This window comes from Chrysoperla carnea, chromosome 2, assembly GCF_905475395.1.
Source record: "Chrysoperla carnea chromosome 2, inChrCarn1.1, whole genome shotgun sequence".
Taxonomy (NCBI): Eukaryota; Metazoa; Arthropoda; class Insecta; order Neuroptera; family Chrysopidae; genus Chrysoperla; species Chrysoperla carnea.
Genome location: NC_058338.1, coordinates 62,788,843 through 62,809,472, shown reverse-complemented (window position 1 = coordinate 62,809,472; position 20,630 = coordinate 62,788,843). Strand labels below are relative to the sequence as shown.

Genomic DNA, 20,630 nt, shown 5'->3' with positions numbered 1-20,630 from the left:
CATCATTAAGGTCATATTTCTACTTCATAAGATGCTTTTACTAATTCTGGAATATAATAAAAGTAAATGTAACTTGTCCTTTCAATTTTTTGATACATGAAATATTTACATAAAAATCTGGGGCAATGTGGTCGAGGAGTCGACACTACTAAATGACATTTCCTCAGCATGTAACTCAACTCTTAGATAAATGTTTAACCCCCTAACTCAATTTTGAAGAGCCTGAGCCTGGCGGCAAAAACATCAACTCAATACAAGCTCATATAAACTTAATCTACATCAGAATTTCATTCCCTCGAGCTAAATTTTTAAGAACTGTACAGGTGCTCAACGCCATAAAAACAAAGAAAAAAGCGGTTTTTCGACTGGGAATCTAAATTGCTGAAGTAGCCGCCACTTTTACAACATTGTTCGGCTTAGTAGCAACCTAACTACTATTCAAATTTCATCTCATTTAAGCTAAAGGGGGCTACTTTAAATATAAATAGAAATATTATTATCTCGAAAGAATGAAATCAAAGGATTTTAAATCCATAAACTTAGATAAAAAATTAAGCGGCCCAAAAGGCAGTTTCATCACAGCCACACGACAATAAAAATCTCATTCTTCTACATTCATTTTTCAATGCAGTAGTATTCGAACACATTAATTAAGAAATTTTCCGACCAAAATTAATCGCCAAATAATCCCTATCCCTATATATCATAAATGTGAAAGTAAGGATGTTTGTTTGTTTGTTACGCTTTCACGCAAAAATTACCGAATGGATTTTCATGAAACTGTATCACAATAGAGTTCATACATCAGAATAGCACATGAGCTATAATTTATAAGGATATATTCAAAAAAAAATTTAAAAATTTAATTTAATTTGACATTTTACAGCTCCATCTATAATCATCATTTTGAACAATAAATTAAAGATTTCTGTAAAAATGTAAAATAGTAAATGTCACAAACAATTTATGACCATCTTTTCTAATATACCCAATGAATTATGACTATATTTTACATTTAACAAAATTTAAAACTGTGGATATATTTTAGCTGTGTAAAAAATTCCTGCGAGTGTTATGGGAAGGGGATAATTGAGATCTAAAGAGGTGGAGACTGTTAAGCGGTGGTTTTTACTTTTAAGCCTAGTGAAGCGAACGGGTAAGAAAATGAAAAAAATTCCTATAAAAATTATCTAGAAAGATAATTTTAATTCAAAAATTAAGGAATTCGGAATTTAATTGTTGAACATATTATTTTCTGCTCCTTTTAAATTCTTTAGGATTTTGAGCTCTGTGACATTTGATATGTTTGATTCGAAAATTATAATTTTGGCCAGGTATAACCAGTGAAAACGTTTTTATTTATTTAACTCGGGATCGTAACTAAAAACACAAAATAGAAAATATTCCGTAATATATTTAAGGATAAAAACCATCAATAGATTAAATAAGTCGACAATTCCAATTCTATAAAACTATACAGTTTATTAAAATTTCTATACAGTATATTATTATTATTCTTACTTCTATTATAAAATTATTTTGAATGCATCATCATCATACATATATGGCCGAAGAACAGACAACAGAACGAATAATTTTAAAATTACCGACGTTGTGTACTCGTATAATAACATTGTATGTATAAAATAAAGAAAACGAAGAAATAGCAAAAGAGATGAGTTTTGATAAAACAAAACAAAACAAAAAAGTCAGAGAAGATAGAACTGGCCAATGACCTTGACTTCCTTTCAACTATATCTTTTGTTACCACCAGACAATTGTGTTCAACTGCACTAACAAAACGACTATATACGAGTGTTTGTGTTTAATGTCGCTATAAAGCCGTATATACTGCGGATTACTAAAATATTAGAGGGTGAATTATAGTAGTTTTTTTCTTTCTTTCTCGGTGGCAATAGACGTCGCTTAGAGAGAGAGGAATATCTTATACATTTAAACGAGCAATTCTTGTATATATACTTAAATATATCAACGATCTTGGAAATGGCTCCAACGATTTTCATGAAAATGAGTATGCAGTCGATCTAGCAATGTTTTATTTTTAAAAAACGTCTTTTAATCAGTCTTTTCATGAAAAACTGAATTATGCACTGCAAAATATGACTCTTCCTGACATCTATTGGTGTATATCGTAGTTAACGAAATAAAAGAAATTACCGGGAAATTGGTATTTGTGTGGAGACATTTTAAACGGTCTTTTACTAGTGATAAAATTTGTGTCTTTTTAACTCAAAAAGTACCGAACAAAGCTCGGTCATCCAAATATTTAATTTTTAAACCTCAACTTTTTTTGAAAATCTCAAACTGAGATAGTACCTGCACTTTCATTTATCTAGCTTCCTCAAGAAAAAATTTTAGTCTTAATACGTCCAAAATCAATTCATTAAGATATTTTCGTAAAATCTAAGAAATCGAAGAGAATTCTTATGTACACAAAGCGATTTCTACTCATTTTAAAGGACATATTTAGCATAATAAACTGATAGAGCAAAACAAAATCAATGTTAGAAATTAGGTTAACTTGCTTTGCTTTGCCTACTAGCTGGGAGATTACGGGTTCGAATCCAGGCCGCAGCAGTGTTTACAAAAAGTTAATGGGGCCGTCTCACATCATAAAAATTAATTGTATATTCGAATGTAACAAATAAATAAAGATTAAAAATGATGTGGGTGGTTTCTGTTATTTCTATTATGCGATCTAAGGAACGGAAGTTAAACCTCATTATTATTATTAATTAGATGGACTTATGCCTCGGGTGCTAGTTTCTCACTTTTAAATGTGAAATCATTAATACAATAACGTAATAACGTTTAACATAAATTACGTTTGAAATCATGACCTTAGAGCTTAACGAATTTTAGGCTTACACTAGCCCTAAACATACATGCATCCCACTATTATGAAACTTAATTTTGTGAGACAATGCACTAAGTTTATTGGTACATACAGGATCATTGACTCACTAAGTTTGTAGAAAATCGGAAAGCCAAGGAAAGAAGATCGGGTCTTTCGATTTGATGATAGTGTTACTTGATGATATTAGAAATAAGAAAGTATATGCATTTTTAAATCTCCAAACCTTAATTGCGGTACCACAACAAAAATCCATTACAAATATGGAAATTTATTTAAATATTCAAGTAGAAAAATATCAAGTTACTTCAAAATTTATTGCTCTTTAAAAGCGGATTTCTTTCTTTGAACAACTTAGAAACTCTTTGTATAAAATATTTTGCTTCGCGTTGGTATTGTGTAATGAACGCGTTGTTGGAGTATAACATCAACTAAACTAAATGTTTTTGTGGTTTTCAAAAAATAAATAAAAAGGATATAAAATTATTCAAATGTTAGTCTGCCTGCATGTTTGTCATATTTTCATGACTTAACCCTCTAAACAAATCTTGATAAAATTTGGCAGAGGTTGGCATCCTGGAGACAAACTACCACTTTTAAAACTACACGGATGGTTACAATATCGTTTTTTCGTCTGAGATGAATCATTTTAAAAGCCAATTGGGGGAAAAGTTACAGATAAAATTGAATCGTTATGACAGTTTTAAGAACGTTAAAATTAAAAAACTATAATTATCTAAATACAGTCAAACTTGATTAAGAAAGAACTGGGTAAGCGAGAAAACTCTATAAGTGAGAATATTTCTCAGGTCCCGGTCTTTGACCTGTCAAAAACTTCTATAAGTGAACAAAAAAAAATCTGTATAAGTGACAGTCGTTTTTCCAACCCTAAACTCTATAACTGAGAGTCTTTCTCGCCTGTACCTCTATAAGCGACAATTCAACATTTACTATGTGTGACAAAAAATTATGCTTTACTATGTTTTGAATATTATTAAAAGATCTCTCAGAGTGAAACAGACCTATCATGTACCCTGTATAATATAGGAACAAATTAGTGAGAAACCTATAAGCGAAAAAAATTCCTTTCACCTCTCTCTTAGCCAGGTTTGACTGTAATATTTTTTGGCGTGAGCTTTATATGTAGTTCAATGTTAACAAAGAATTGCTTATTTGTGTAACATAAGCTACCTGTAATGATTCATTATAAATGTGTGGGTTACATGTTTCTTAGAAAAATGTTTCAATTAATTCTATGTCTGATGTAGTTCGAAGAAATGTATAGGCAAACATATAATAAAAACTACGATTTATTGGGAAAATCATTAATGACGTCAAGCAGTTAATAAGGCAGTCATAAGCAGACTTAAATATATCATTTAAAAAAAGAGTAAACTATATTTTAGTTAAGGATGTTATGAACAAACTTTTGATTGGTGTGAAATATTCTTTGATTGGCGTAACTTTAACTTTCTTAAATATTCAATGATGAAAAAAAAATTTATAAAAGAAAGGGGTTTTCCAGTTAAGAAATGGTAAAGTATCAATTAAATTTCAAGCACTGCGATAATACCCTTTACACTACCGATTTGAAATTCGGATATGCTATCCATCCAGGATAGTATCCATCCTTGTTAATTTTCCCTATTTTCACTGTTCACACCCAGGTGCAGTAAAAAGAGAGAAAATAGGAAAAATTAACAGAATTTTCGAAAAAATAAACTAGGGCAGGTGGAATATGAATATCTATAACATACCTAAACTTCAAATTGATGTAGAGTAGAGGGTATAATCGCAGTGCTTGAAATTCAATTGTAACTTTAACCATCAGGAAAACCGCTTTTCTTTATAATTTTTTTTCCCTATCAATGAATACAAAAGAGGCTTCTTAAAAAAAATTGTAAAGTTTTACGCCAATCGAAGAATGTTTCACGCCTTAATACTTCATCAATTTTAATGAATGTGGTGTGTCATTTTAAAGATTATTTTTCCTTATTGACAAAAAAGAAAGTCGAAAATTATTGTTTTTGTTATAGAAAACAGTATTTAAAAAATTCTCTATATTATCTCGAATAATACTTCATTAATTTTAAGGAATGGGGAATTTTAACATATTTGTGTAAAAAAATTTCTTATATTTATTTTTTTTAAATTGAATGTAAAAAAAAGAGCTGTGGATACAAAATTTTATAGATCTTGTGCCTACTTGGGGGTAAACCAGGTGCTTACTTGGGGTGGTATAATTTCGCACAGGTTATCTATTTGAAATAGAATAGATGCACTTTCTAATTAAAAATCTTATGAAAATATCTTTGTACACATCTTGTGAAAATACTTTTACATTTTTAATTAATATATTAACTTTCCGGGAATAGTATAAAAAATTGTTTTGTAATTGAAATGAATATAATTACATAAAACACAATCATATATTTTTACTCTTGGGTGTTATTTATTCATTTGTTTTAATATAGATGACAATTAATTGTTTTTATTATGTGTAGTTATTGTCTTAATTATCAAGTCAGTTTTCATTTTTCATTGAATTGATGCATGTACAAGAATTTCCGCTTTCAATAATATTATTTTATTATTTTTTCCATTACGCTAATGAAAAGATTTTATTTTACATATTTCTGGATAATATAACATTGTTTACACAATTATCCGTGTTTCTTTAGAAACTACATAAATTGAATGAATTTTACTACGAAAACAGCTTCTATACCAAGTCTTACTCGAAATAATTTGTTTACAGTAGAAAAACATATTTCGTCGAAAGTTTGCAAGTTCTGCTATTTTTATGAGTTTTTATTAAACTGAAATAAGTTTTTATTCTAATATTTTGTATTATAAAGAACCTACCCAGAAACAGGAAAATCTCAAACACAGTCAAGGCCATTTTACACTAAAACTATAGTAAGGTGAAGATTTTGATGAACATTTTTTCGACTTTATTTCTAACAATTCAAGAGTAAAATAAATATTTTGATTGAAGAAATGAGCATGGAATACCTACTGACTTCTTCAAGCAGCTAAGCTAATGAAGAAGCTAGACTTTTATATACCTACACAAATGTCAAAGGTCGTTATTAACAGAAATGAGTGGAAAATAATTAAAACTAGGTGTTTATAGGTTTCATTTTATAGTTTATCAAGAGAAGGGACAATATAGGTAACTTTGAACAATCTTACTCTTTAGATTGTTACGTTGCAGGCTCACACTAAACCGTTCTTTTATTGCTCCGGGATATCGCTCCCGGAGCGCTCATAAACTATTTTTGATCATCTCAGAATACAAACGCCCAATCGTCAATAAGACCTAATTTTTGGCTAAAATTACTCTAGAACATGAATTTTATTTCAATTGGGTGAAAAAATGTTTTCCTAATTTTTTTTGCAATTTTTTTTAAAGGCATTTCTTTCACTTTCGAGTAATTTTAGTTCAAAATATCAGGTTCAATTAGCGATTGGGTAAATAGTAGTAGAGATCTAATAGTCTAATAAAAGGGGGCTAGTTTTTTGTATTTATGGATCAAAGTTACTCTAAAAAATATTTTGTCACAAAATCGGAGTCCAACAAATGCCGTTTTTAACCTCCGAACTAAAAAAAGGGGGTATTATAAGTTTGACCGCTTTGATTTTTTTGGTTTTGTTTGAAAGGTAATTTAAGAGGGAGTGTTCTTAGCTATGTTTCAAGTGCGAATTTATCGTTCCGTACCCGCAAAACTAAAAATTGGCGATGTTTTTCCAAATCGAGTCATTTTGAAGGCTTTAAGGAAAAAAAGCAAGTTAATGGAGTGTTCTAAAATATGTTTCAAATGCGAGTTTAGGGTTCCGACCCGAAAAATTAGGAGCTTTTTAAAATTTTGTAAATTTCACTTGTGTTACAAGATGGCTATTAAAATATCGAGATAAAGAGATAAAAGATAATCCATTTTAGCTACGAACTATCCGAATATAAAATTTATTTAGCTGAAAGTTATTTGTTTATTAATAAAAACAGTTTAAGTACTTCTACTTTGGAAGGAGGGCATTTTCCTAAGTACACCCCACTCAAGCCGCGATTGTTCAAATCAAATTGTGTAACATCAATTAATATATTTTTGTTTATTTACTAAGAATAAATTAATATGAACTTCAAATAATATTATGTCAAAATGAACAAAATCAGAATTGTGATTTAGTAAGCAAAAATAAAATACACGCTTGTTCTTCAACCACTTACATGCTGGCTAGTACAATAACACAGTTGTGTTTTCACAACAAGGTACTGTTTGTTTTTATATCCTACATATGCTATCTATTTCTAGCAAAATTTCCCGTTATATACAAGCGCGCAAAAGAAGCGAACACAGTCATTATACAAAATTTGATTTCGTTCATAAAATAATATCAACCAGCATAAGATATGGTTTAAATAAAAACTCAAGTGTTTCATGAATATTAAAATAATTTTATATGCAAAATAGAAAAAAAAAAAATAATAAAAACAAATATCATCTAAATCAGCTTTGTGAATATAATAAGTAATGACTGTGAGGCACGTGGTCGATTTGTAGATGTAGTTGAACTCAATGTACAATGACCTGGGGGCCCTGTTTCTACTTTATTATTATATAAAAGAAGTGATGTGTCTACAAAAACACAAGTAAGGTATACCACACACAACCGGTATAGATTCTATCTAAGGGTAACAATCTTTTTCCACCTATTATTTTGTTCTGGGAAGAATTGTATTAGATACAGAGTGTGTAATTAAAAAGAACATCATTAACAAAGATTGCTGAATTGATATTTGACAGTTCTTGTTTTATGCATCAGTGTTGTATTAAAAAAATTCTCAATTCGGTTAATAGCGATGAAAATGATTCCAAACTTGTTTTACTCGGGGGAGTTTTTGGTGTCTCTGCAATTCAGGGCACTACGGTTGAACCGTTTACCCTGGACGATAAATAGTTCGGAGATCAATTCTGACGTGATATTCGTGTTCAGCAACCCCAAAAACTCCCGAGTAATAAGTTTGAAATTTTTTTCATCAATATTAACCGAATTGTGAATTTAGTATATTTACCATTAATTTAAAATGAAATTATAAAATGCATATTATTTATGCAAATTGTATATTTTTAATTTCTTATAAATCAATTTAGGTGACAAAATTCTCTGACGCTCTAACGAGTTGAATGCAGAAAACCGCATTCAAATCCGTCTTACTGTTCAAATTTTTCTTTGTTTTTAGTGTTTCGTCTCTGCGACTATATCTACTTTTTAATAGGTACAATCAAGCGTGATTTTTAAATTTTTTAAACTATAATATTTATTTTTTTGTCTCGCTTAATTAAAGATTGTATATTTTTTGGGTAACAAAGTAGAGAAAAAAAATTTACTTTAATGAGTTTCGACCTAACGACCTTTCACGCACGAAAAGCGGGCACCATCGCGACTACGCCATCTGACCGTAGAGAAGACTAATAATATTTCAATTAAGGAAATGTAATAAAGATAAGATTATCACTTCAATTAAAGTAATGTAATAAAGATAATATTATCAATCGTTTATCCTGGTGATCCTGGTCAGGATACTAGGATACAATTATTAATTTATGGTACTGTCATCGGTCTTTGATACGATTGCAAATTTTCAAGTCAATCGTTCAAGTTAATTACATTTTTTCTTTGTCTTCTCTAATAAAAGCGTGTTAATGCTCCCTCAATATACCTTTAAAAAAAGTTACAAAAAATGTTATAAAACATAAACGAATAGTGTTAAAATCAAAATGTGATTCACTTTATGATTCATTCACAAAAGAATACCGGGCATGTGTACGGTACCTTCAAACGAATTAAAACAAATATTTAATGGCTAAAAATAAAACTGCAGAAGTGACATTGAGATGACACCATATTCTGGTAAATATAGGCACACCACACACAGCGTATATAAAGTTATCATATGCATAGATGCATTTTATTTCGTAGCCAGTTGTTGGATTCTCTCGCCTCGATCTTCGAGTACACAAAATATCTTTTCTTTACATCTAATAAAATATTTGAGTGTTGTAATAGAAAACTACACTAAAAATAAATATCCTAAATCAAATAACATGAAATGAATTTTATGAATGTTGCATTTTATATCGATAATTAACAGTAATGCCTATCTTTTCGAAAAATTCAATCAATTTAATAATTTTCCTTGTTATTCAATTGGAAACATTGCTGATCTCGATTTCATTGGGAGTTCAACTGAAAGGCTTTTTTCATACTTGATTGTGTATGTGGTGCACCGAAAAAAAAAATGGAGAAAATCAGAATAGTTGAGTGGTGTGCTGTTTGGTTATAATGAATCGTAAACAAATTATTGCCTTACGGTTATATAATCGTCAAAGAAAGATACGACAAAAAAAACGTCATGTTTGGGTGCATTTTATAAATTATTAGCTTGAAATCCGCCCGTTAAAAGTTAAGACAATCGCGTTATAGCCGCCACCTCTCTTTTCTCACTTATCCCTCATCGCTATCACTCGAAACAGGGGTAGGGATTGCTTTACAAAATATATGTAATGTTATATAGCAGGCATGGGCGAGTTATTTTAAGCCAAAGTCACCATTGTTATAACTTTATTGTGTGCCATAAAATTTATTGTGTCTCTTTATCCAAATCCGCATTGCTCATAGAGGAGGAAGCGAGACGGCTATACGACTCTTTTACCTATCTCAGTTGCTCTAGTAATGAGATAGGTAGAAAAAAAATGTTGTCTCTCTGTCTTAATCGTATTTTAGATACAGAAGTCTGGGGGACTTCTCTAAGTCACGTTTGCCCATGCCTTTTTAAAAGGTAAGGTATTATTTTGAACCATAAATTTTAGATTTCTGCAGTAAAATTTATGGTTCAAAATAATATTCATAGGTAGTGAAATATCATTTAACTGACTAAATTTAATTTATTATTATTATTTTTTTTAAATATATAGCTCATTCAGTAGTTTTTGCATGAATGCGTAACAAACACACAAAGTAACAAACAAACGAACATCCTTACCTTCACATTTATAATATATGGGGATTTTAGGATCTACAGAAAGATGAAAATAATTTTTTCAATTATTTTCGAATGTTCATTGCCTCTTTTGAAATATTGCACGAAAAACTTAAGGATGCCCTTCAGTGAATATAATTTGACTCGAACCACAAGGCCCGAACAAAATCTTTGAGCCGCGATTTTATTCGATGCTCACCTAACCCTCAGTTAAGTAACTTTAATTTAGGCACTGCCACATTTTTGCAGCATAATGTGCATTGAGTCTATTAAATTTTTATTATATAAAATCGAAAATTACAGTAGCTCAATAAAAAAAAGTGTAATAATCATATTTTTATAAATTATTTGAGTAATAAAGATTTTATTCACTTGTTAATAAACAACACATTCGCGCCATATAATTTCGCGCCAGACAATTACAATCCTATAAATCATAAAAAAGCAACCTTGAATTTAACAACAAAAAAAAAGAGTTGGCAGCACGGTAGGTCCTCCTCCTAATCTATTCATTCAATCAAGTAGTTAATTCCAAGAAAATACAAATGAACAAAAAAAATTTTTAATTAAGTTCACGTTTTAAACCATGAAAAATTCATATAATTTCAGCAAATGTAGACAATACACATTTTCTTTGAATTTAAGAATAGTCGAAATATCTCTTTGTGTTTTATTTAAATGAATAAAATTCGATTGGGTCAAAATAATTTTTTTAGCCTTAAAGTTTTTTTTTGTACTTTATTCGCAGTCAAATTTTTTATTGATATAAACCACATGTTTCTGTTTTTATAACACGTTTTTACCACAAATTCCATTGAAAACCAGTCGTGGAAATTTTTTCGCGGCTAATTGTTGAAAATGTTAAGACAGAGAGTTTTCTAAACACAGGCTTAAAAGGTTAAATTAAAGGTAGAGCTGATGGCTCATCAATTAAAGACAGGCTAGACTAGCTGGCTAATCAATTAAGAGTAGATGGTCCACCAGCAGGGCTGCCAGATGGAATAATTGGTTAAAAAACCAAAATATTCGTTACCTCCTGCATCCAGCTCGTACATTAGATTGCCTCATATAATTGGATACAAAAATAAAAATTCAAATATCATGTAAACTTTTATTTGTGTTAAAAAAGCAAAAACAGCAATTGACTGAGTTAATTGTTGAAGTACCCTGTATAGAAAGTGTTGAATGCCAGTGTTTGCACTATTTTTTGTAAAATAGAATATTTAAAAAAAAAAAAAAACACATTTATGGACATTTATTTGGTTTTCGAAAATTTTCGAAAGTATTTTCTAAACGTTTTTTTGCGTTTTTTGAGAATGTTTTTTTGAGAAAAAGACAACAAGTTGAAGAAGCTGTAAATTTTCAACTGCCTATCTTTTATAGTTTTGAAGTGGCTTTACTGGCAGCTCTGATCACCTATCGAGAGCAATAAAATCAGAGTATGGGTAACAGATGAGACCTTTCATGATAACTACGCCATTTTTTAAGCAAACAAATATTAGTCGCCTAAACATAGTCCAGGCAAAATGATTTAATGACGACCATGACAAACATTTGAAGGCGAAAACATTATTGTTTGTCTATATTTTTACCATTTTACACCTATTATATCAGTGAAATTTCTTCGAATACAGTTAAATATCTCTCCAAGCACCCAAACAAAAATTATTTCTACATTTTTCGTACAATAAATGTTCACGTAATAAATACTGAGAAAAAGCTCTTTAAAAACGCAATACATTCGAGAAAAAGTATGTGTGCTATATATTTTCACAACACCATAATAAATATCCTATCTTGTTTTCTAATGAAAAATACGAGAATAACAACAACAACAACAAAACAAACTCACTATCAAGAGAGAATGTTATGTATGTAGTACGAGTTCGGTCGGAATGACGTCAATACACAAACAAATATACAATTTAAAAATATCATTACCAACTGACAATAATATATCCATTCATTTCAATTGGCTAATAATATCAATATTTTAAATAACTGCACTCCATCTCTCTGCTAAGAAGATCGCTTTTATCGTTCCGTAGCAACATTGCCAACTCTACCAACTTTTAGGTAGATCTACCAACTTTGATTATCTTTACAAATCTACTACCTAGCAAGGAAAATCTACGAATTGCAATCTATCCAAAGTAATCAACCATAATACAGTGAAACTTCGATAACTCGAACCTAGTTAAGTCGTACTCCTCAGAAAGTCGAGAAGATATGCCATTCCCTTCCGCTTAACTCCTAAATACGTGATATCTCGAATTAATTAGACTTTGTAAATCGGACAAAATATGATTTCCCTCCAACGTATTGAGAGTACATATATACTCTGTAACTCGAATTTCAGACTACCGTGAGTCGCAGTTAGTAAAATATAATGACGTCGCAGTTAGTCAAATATTATCACGCCCTCCTTAGTCGAAATTTCAGCAATTAAATCTTCTGTATCTCGAATTACTTGTTAAGTCGAAAACTCATTATCTCGAAATTTTTTGCATTTCCCTTGCGGTTCGAGGTTTCACTGTACAATTTTCAAGCGCAATACTTAGAACTATCTCGAGCTAAACATACTAACTGTGACAGCGGCATTAGTGAACAGTTAGTATAAGTATCCAGAAATCAAAGTTTCAAAGCGCAAAGTATAACTTATACAGTGCATCGCTGCTATATAAGAGCAGCCACATAGATCAGATAAAATTAGATCATTCCGTCTTTGGAGTGCTTTTGTATAACGTCCAAATTGCTCCATTGCACCGACGCGCCAGGAATTCAATAGTCTTTAACAATGTTCTGGCGAATAGATTTTATTTGACTGGAGATTTGTTAATTATAAATTAAATTTTCTGCTTCTCTTGAGGTCAAAAAAACTGCACAGATTGTGTCCGTTGAGATCAGTTTTATTTATATATTAACTTACATTCCATAGCGTTAGTAGCGCTACGGAATGCTAACTATGAAAGTGCAATTTATACTAGTGCGATTTTTGTATCTTTAAAATAAAAACTACTATTATTGTTAAAAGACGTACTTCGAAGACAAGGCGAAAGGCATTATAAGGTTATTTGTGCCTGATAAAGTGATTGAAAAGCAAAAATTTAATATCATGTAATATTTTCGAAAAAAATTATCTGCTGAGTTTCACCTCACGCATAAATTCAGGATTCCGTGGTATGTAGTAACTAGGTATCAGTAATTTTCTTTCGTCAATATTAACCAAGATAGTATTATATTAGACCTGGACAGAATTAAGGGATTGGGCTTTTTATCCATAAAATTGAGGAATGTGAAATTGTAACCAATACTCACAAGGAAGAAAATTTTTCAGGAAGTTCTAGTCACGCAGACAAAACTATAAATTCTAAAGATACTTTCAAAGAAAGAAAACGAAATTTCAGAATACATGTTTTCTCTACAGCATTTGTAAAATAAGAAAACCGCCATCGAAGCTTTTTTTTTGGAAATATTCCACTTGTAGAGATAAGAAACTTTAGGTTTTTTATCCATAAATTTGAATAATGTAAAATTTTAACCAATACTCTAAAGGCAGAAAATTTTTCAGGAAGTTTTAGTCACGTAGACAAAACAACTTTCTAAAGGTATTGAAAAAAAAAACTTTAGTATAACATACAGAATACAGGTTTTCTCTACCACATTTTAAAATAAAGAAAACCGCCATCGAAATTTTTATTTTGAAATATTCCACTTATAGAGGTAAGTAACTCTAGGCTTTTTATCCATAAAATTGAGGAATGTAAAATTTTAACCAATACTTAGAAGGAAGAAAATTGTTCACGAATTTCTAGTCACGTAGACAAAACTATAAATTCTTAACGTACTGAAAACGAAACTTCAGTATCACATAAAGAATACAGGCTTTCTCTACGGCATTTCAAAATAATGAAAACCGCATTCGAAGCTTTTCTCTTGAAATATTCCACTTATAGAGGTAAGAAATTTAAGAAGATTAACGATATGCCATTACTAAAAGGTCTACGACAATGATTCACAAATTGGTTTACATTGATCTCTAGGAAGTTGATTCTGAGGCGCAACGGATCTACGCCAATAGAGTGCCAATAGGCGTAACGGATTAATCGCCAATAGCCGCGGAGGAAGGAGGGGGCATTGAAAATAAAATATAGGGCCCATGAGAAGTAACTTTTGGTCAACAGAAATAAAATAAAGGATTCATGAAAAGTAACTGGCGATCCTAAATTAGGCCGTAGGATTTAAAGACTAAATTAGGCCATATGATTGGAAGCACGGATTATGAATTGGATGTACAAAAAAAAAGGTAAAAGATGGATATACCAAGATTGTCAAATTATGAATGGTGACGGAAGAAAAAACGGGTAGCCGTGAAACAAAAGCTGTGTGAAGAAAAATAAGATTTCTTTGTGGCAACTCCAGCTTTGTGTTTGACAACACAGGGGTCCACTTAAAACTGTAAAAATTGATAAGTGATCAACGAGACAAAAAAGTTTGTGAGCCACTGGTAATATGCTGGCGCAGCATATCAACACACTAAATAAAATACATAACATTTATTACATTTAAAATTACATAATAATAATAAAATTATAAATATTATCTAAAAAACCTGTTGATAAACATGTTCGTTTTATCACACTTTTATACTACAAAGATAAATTGTACATAATAATAATACATAATATATTTTTATTTTGGTTATGTATGTAAACAATAACAAAGATAAAAAAATTTTATATGTGTTAATGAAAAAAAGATACCATTACATTAATTTACTATAAAAGTGTTTTCCTAGTTCTAGGAATTTAATAACTTCTCTTGGAGCATCATAGAATAGGTACGTGTTTGTTCATTCCACAAATATTTTTGGTTTTAGTCTACTTCATGTTGTTCTACAAAAATTATTAATATTAAATTCCTCGAAAGCTTTAAAATTGTTTTATACTTTGGATAAATGTTTTTCCCTTGGTTTAAAGAATTCTATGTATTATTAACTGCTATTGGATTATGGAATGTTCATTCTAGCTCTGGGGCCAGACATAGTATTTGACAGTGGTTTTCAAAAGGATGGGAAATATGGGAGACTTCTGTCTAGGCTGCGAGTAAAAATACTCTTTCTATGGAATGGAACCCGAAATATTAGATAGAAAAATGGCTTTTTGTGAAACTTTTTCTAATCCAACCTAAAATGTTCTTCAGATCGTCATGCTCAAAAACTCTCATTGCCACAAAAAATTTTAACGGTAAATTTCAAACTCTAGGCGATTAAAGCTACATATATATTTTATTTACAGTACCTATATGACCAGGGAAATGGTCATATAGGTGAATCTTTTTCAAACCGCCCCTAAAATGTTCTTCGGATCATTCTGATAAAAATTCTCACGGCCACAAAATTTTTTTAACGGGTAGCCAAAGGGTGGTCAAAGTTACACATACATTATACTTATATAGCCAGTAGTTCGAAAACTACCCATTAAAAATTTTTTTGGCCATTTGATCAGAATGATCCGAAGAACATTTTGGGGGCGGTTTAAAAACGTTTCACAGAAATCCATTTTCCTAGTCATGTACTAAAACCATAATATATTCATAGCTTTAATCACCCGTAGCTCGAAAACTACTCGTTAAAAATTTTTGTGGCCGCGAGAGCTTTTGATCAGAATGATTTAAAGAACATTTTAGGGTGAATGAGAATAAGTTTCACAGAAAGCCTTATATTGCGGGGTCCTTTGCATTGCTAGTAGTTTCACTTTCAGGGAGCCTGAAATATTTTCAAATGCGCTTTTTGAATATTGTCCTAAGCGAATAATAATCACAAAAAGAAAATCCTTTTATGCCACGAACTTGACAATAGCCCCTGAAATTTGCAGACGTATTCTTGAGATCTAAGACATTGTAAGAATAAATGCCCTTAATTTGACTTCAACCTTTTGCTCTTACCATTTTTTGCGGGCTATTTTTTACTTCTTACTATTTCCATGATTTTTCTTTGATCAATTTTGATGTGTCTTTTCATCTTACTAGAGGCAGAAGGAAAAAAACGAGACCCTAATCTATCACCATTCTACGATCAAATAAGAGAAATGCAAATGATGAGAAGCGTTTCATGAATCTCATTATAAAAAAAAATTCTAAAATAAACATTAATTAAATCTTAGATGAAACCAATATGGAAAAACTAACTATAAGGAATGAAAAATATAATATAGCAATTTTCATAACCTATACAAACTTTTCCATTACAAAAAGTTATTTTTACAGATGAGTAAAGTAATTAAATATGCAATTTAAATAAATAATATTAAATTGTTTAGAAAACTACGTAGTTCAAGGGAAAATTGAATTAAACCTCAACTAAAATGAAAAAGTTATTTCAACAAGTAAATATTTATTATCCTTCCTTACTAATATTATAATAAATACGAAAGAAACTCTGTCTGCTTGCGACTAAAATGACTTTGATGAAATTATTTTTTTTTTAAATCAAACCTTTATTTCTTAGGTGAAAAAATTGGTATTAAACAAGTATTATAAATTATAAACAGGAGAATGGACAACGGCTGGTCCGATGACATTTTTACGGGAAGACTCATAATTTTGATATTTATGACATTTGATATATTTCACATTATGTATGAAGCAAGTTCAGAAGCAGAAGACCTCTTTGGAAGTCAAGAATGAATATCGCAGACTCGAAGAGGTAGGTTATCGGACGCAAAGCGTATTTTATTTGTGTTGTATATACTTTAGGGTCAGAGGTCCGAGGACAAAGGCCAAAACTGTATAGCAACTGTATCACTGTATAGTTTGTGCATTTATTTATGTTTATTCTTGACATTATGATGATTTTTTTTTAATTGTAGCTGTACGGCGAAGCAGACGGTTAACGACTATTCATTTAATAAGGTATGTATTCTCAAGCCTAGTCGAAAAGCCATATGGAATTATGTTATAATCTTTTAACCCACATAGATGTCATTATGAATGCAGTTGAATGTCGAAACCCAACTCTACCAAATTATTCAACGAATTTTAAAAGTCAGTCGCAACTACCTTGTTATGGACAATTATGAAATTATTTTCGTTGACATAATCATACATCAGCAACCTATGCATTGGACTGTGGTCACGTTTCGTGAAGAGCATTCCCTCCGTGCTAATATCAAAACGCAAAAAAAGATCACAGTTAGAAACATGTTTGATTTCTTTGAAGGGAAGAAAATTTAGTAAGAATGAAGTTTTTATTTGCAGATTTTCCGACACTTATCCAATAAGTACCCGAATTTTTAAACAATTCGGATACTTATTGGATTTAATATATACAGAATATTTGAACGATTAATTATGTTGTTATATATCTTGAAACACACTGGTTTCAATTAACAATATAAACCACTGTTCTAAAAATAGTAGATTAAGGTTGGTTCTCATTTATGTATTCAGTTCAGATTATATTCCATACTTTGCATGAAAAATTGATGTGAGTAAAACGGAAAGACAGAACATACTATCTATCCAATAATATTTTTAACGGAAACGAAATAGAATGAAAACGGAAAGTATAATGTGAATCGATCTTTATAAGTCCAGGGTCAATATTTCTTATCAAACAATCACAATCAAACTTTCACATGAATTAGGATGTGAGTATGCTTTCTTTTGAGAGTTACTAGATACATATTACTAAGTTTTATAACAGTGACCTTTTGTCCCCTATTGTTGTACTTAACTGTTTCCTGGTTTTCTATATATGTTGATTTTCAAAATATATTTACGGTAACTTGAAAGATGTCCAACTATAAAATTTTTGCAAAGTCTGAATATTTTATAAACATTAATTGGCTCTATACATGTATGACCCAGATTCCAAAAAGTAAATCTTTCTGGACGATTAGTATAAAAGAGGTCAACATACGAAAAAAAAAACAGAATATTACCTAAAAAAGTAATAAAACATACACAAAACTAATACTTTTTTACAAAAAAATAAATAAAATTAAGTACACATGAACTCTGTAGGCCTATTTTATTTTTCATTTTAACAAAATAATATTCAATATTTTATATCTTTCTCATATAAATAAACAAAGTATTATTAAAATAGATATTTCATTCTAACGCAACGCGCAGTTATATAGGCGCCGTATGTCTACACTAACAACATTGTACTGAGAATTAACAGCTGACGACCATAACAAAAGATAACACAGCAAATCAAAATGAAAACTTTAAACAAAAACAAAAATATTTCATTTATGTTTACATTTAAGTATTTTCATTCTAACTATTTATCTATGATTATTTCTACGAGAAATTTTATGCGATTATATAAATCATTCGAAGAATGTCAACAAAAGATATTTGTTTTTTTTTTGCATTTTGCAACACGGAAGTAACAGCACAATAATACGTATAATTGTGTATTGATTTGCTATGTTTATTAATTTAATTAAATTCTAATAAAAAGTATTTTTATTTACTTAGAAAAAATGAAATCCAATTAAATAAAACAATTAGAAAACATATTATAAAATGAACAAAGAATGGTAGCGGAAAAAATCAAGTCTATGTTGTATTTGTTATTGTAAAATGTCAACACTTACCTTAAAATACATTCGAATTGAAAATAGTTATAATTTCACGTCTGGTGGCTACGAAATTGCGAAAACACTTGTTATTTATTAAAAAACACAAAAAATTACTATTGATAAACAACAATTACAATTTTATTCGCTCTATTCCGAACTCCACCGTCTACCTTTGACACAACAAGCAAACAGTAAAATATTACTTTTGTTTGTGTATATTCTGTGTTGTGTGGATCCTGCAACTGTGTGCTGGTTTTATTAAACTGAACGCATGCGCGATCCACTCTCTTTGCTTGCTACAAGAACTGCAACAGATCACGTACGTTTTGTAGAATTTTTTTTCAAAAAGTGCAATAACCACAGTAGTATAAAAATCGTTTAATACGAAAAATTTATTGGAATTTTTTTGTCGCCGTCTTATAATTTTTACCAAAGCTGTAATTTTTAAGGATTCCGCATATAGATTACTACAACTGTTAAAAATCTTTTTTTTCTAAGCTTAAACCTCAAGTCAAACTAACTTCCTGGCTCCTATTCCTAATTATTTCTTTCTGCCCAAAATTATAAAAATATTGCAATAAAAATTTTGACTGTCAAAATAACTTGTTTATACCTACCTATTTATTTATAGCAACCCTTTATAGACCTGCTGTAGGAAGGCGAAAGGTAGCCGATAGATAGTGATTTACCTCGGCTCCGAACTTCAGAGTCTGCGAGTCAGCGAGTAAACGGGGAAACAATTCAAATGTATATAAGAAATTTAACTAGAGTTTGGAACTTTCTACAGGTGTCCAGTTTTTTCAACTAGGATAGTAAGCTAACATTTAGCCGCGCTCTGGCTTGGTTTCCTTTCCAGATTCGCTTTAGGAACGAAGACATTTGACCTTATAAACTGATTTACCGGAACTATTTCAGAATCGAAAATTTTGACGCATCTTGGTGAGCTGAATTACTACAGCGATATTATGTACGTCATTTTCTCCTGCAGCCAATAAGATCAGTATATCTTTAAGTGAACGCTGGCATAAGGTGAGTAATCGTTTACTTCAACGAAAAATGATCAGTTTGAATGCAAAAGAATATAGATATGGCGTTCTATAACTTAAGAAGTATCACTGTAAGAAACCTGCCTGTCTAGAAAGATTTATTCAATGAGATCCCAAACGAAAGATTACAGGAAAGCAAAAAGTTAATATACAAATTTTGTGGATATAAACTTCTTGCGAAATGAAATCTTTTTTCATTAGCTTCCTCTAGTGTGTGGTATTTTGTAATAATTTTCAAAACTGAAAACAATTGCCCATTAACATCTCAGAAAAATATTACGCCAGGCATACGCTTCTGAAAGCGTACCTACATCATTGCCTACGTGTATACTTTGACCTATATTTTAAAAACCATGTTTTTAGGACAACCGGCGACTTTTCACTGCTTATCAAGAACTATCAAAATTAATTGTTTCGGAAATTTTAAGCAAATCACAATTTACATGACATCGAATTAGGAATCACTCTGTATAACTTGAAATCTGTTGATTTTAGTTATTATGAATTTTGGTGTAGGTATATAAAATTAGAATATTGCTTATTTCAAAAATATATATATATATACTGGAGTTAAACGCGTAAAAACTATAAACGAGTGAAATTTACTAAATTAAAAAGCCCCCGACATACGCGGTTTTTTGCTTGTAGTTCTTTCTAAAATGAACCGTTTTCTTTGAATCATAGCTAAGAACACTCATATTTTTATACATTAAATTATCTACCAAACAAAAAAAAAATCAAAATCGGTTCATTCGTTTAGGAGCTACAAAACAGAAATATTATGAAACGGTCAGGTCTTAACCAACGAGATTTTTGGACTGTTTTCACAGGTTGAAAGTATTTTTATACGAATAAAATATAAACTTACAATATACAGTAAAGAATCAACTCATCGGAGAACTGTAAAACAAACACCCTAATGAGAAACTATTGTTTTAGAGAAAAGGTGAATGAAACATAAAACTTTGATGCGCGCGATGCGTCGTCTCTTTATTTGATGAAATATGTTCATCGACATCATTGGCGCGCATATAATAATCACCAATAATATAATAATGGTACAGTGTTGGGAA

The 20,630-nt window shown here is 30.3% G+C and overlaps 1 protein-coding gene across 2 annotated transcripts in view; it reads right to left on the bottom strand.

The window, feature by feature from the left end:
• The window catches only part of LOC123292062 (protein yippee-like 1), an 81,646-nt gene extending 62,927 nt beyond the window's left edge, over positions 1–18,719 (bottom strand). For both annotated transcript variants that reach the window (XM_044872573.1, XM_044872572.1), the window contains exon 1: positions 18,527–18,719. The gene's annotated coding sequence lies outside the window, so the exon portion shown is untranslated. The remainder of the gene's footprint in view (positions 1–18,526) is intronic.
• Positions 18,720–20,630: the final 1,911 nt, after the last annotated feature.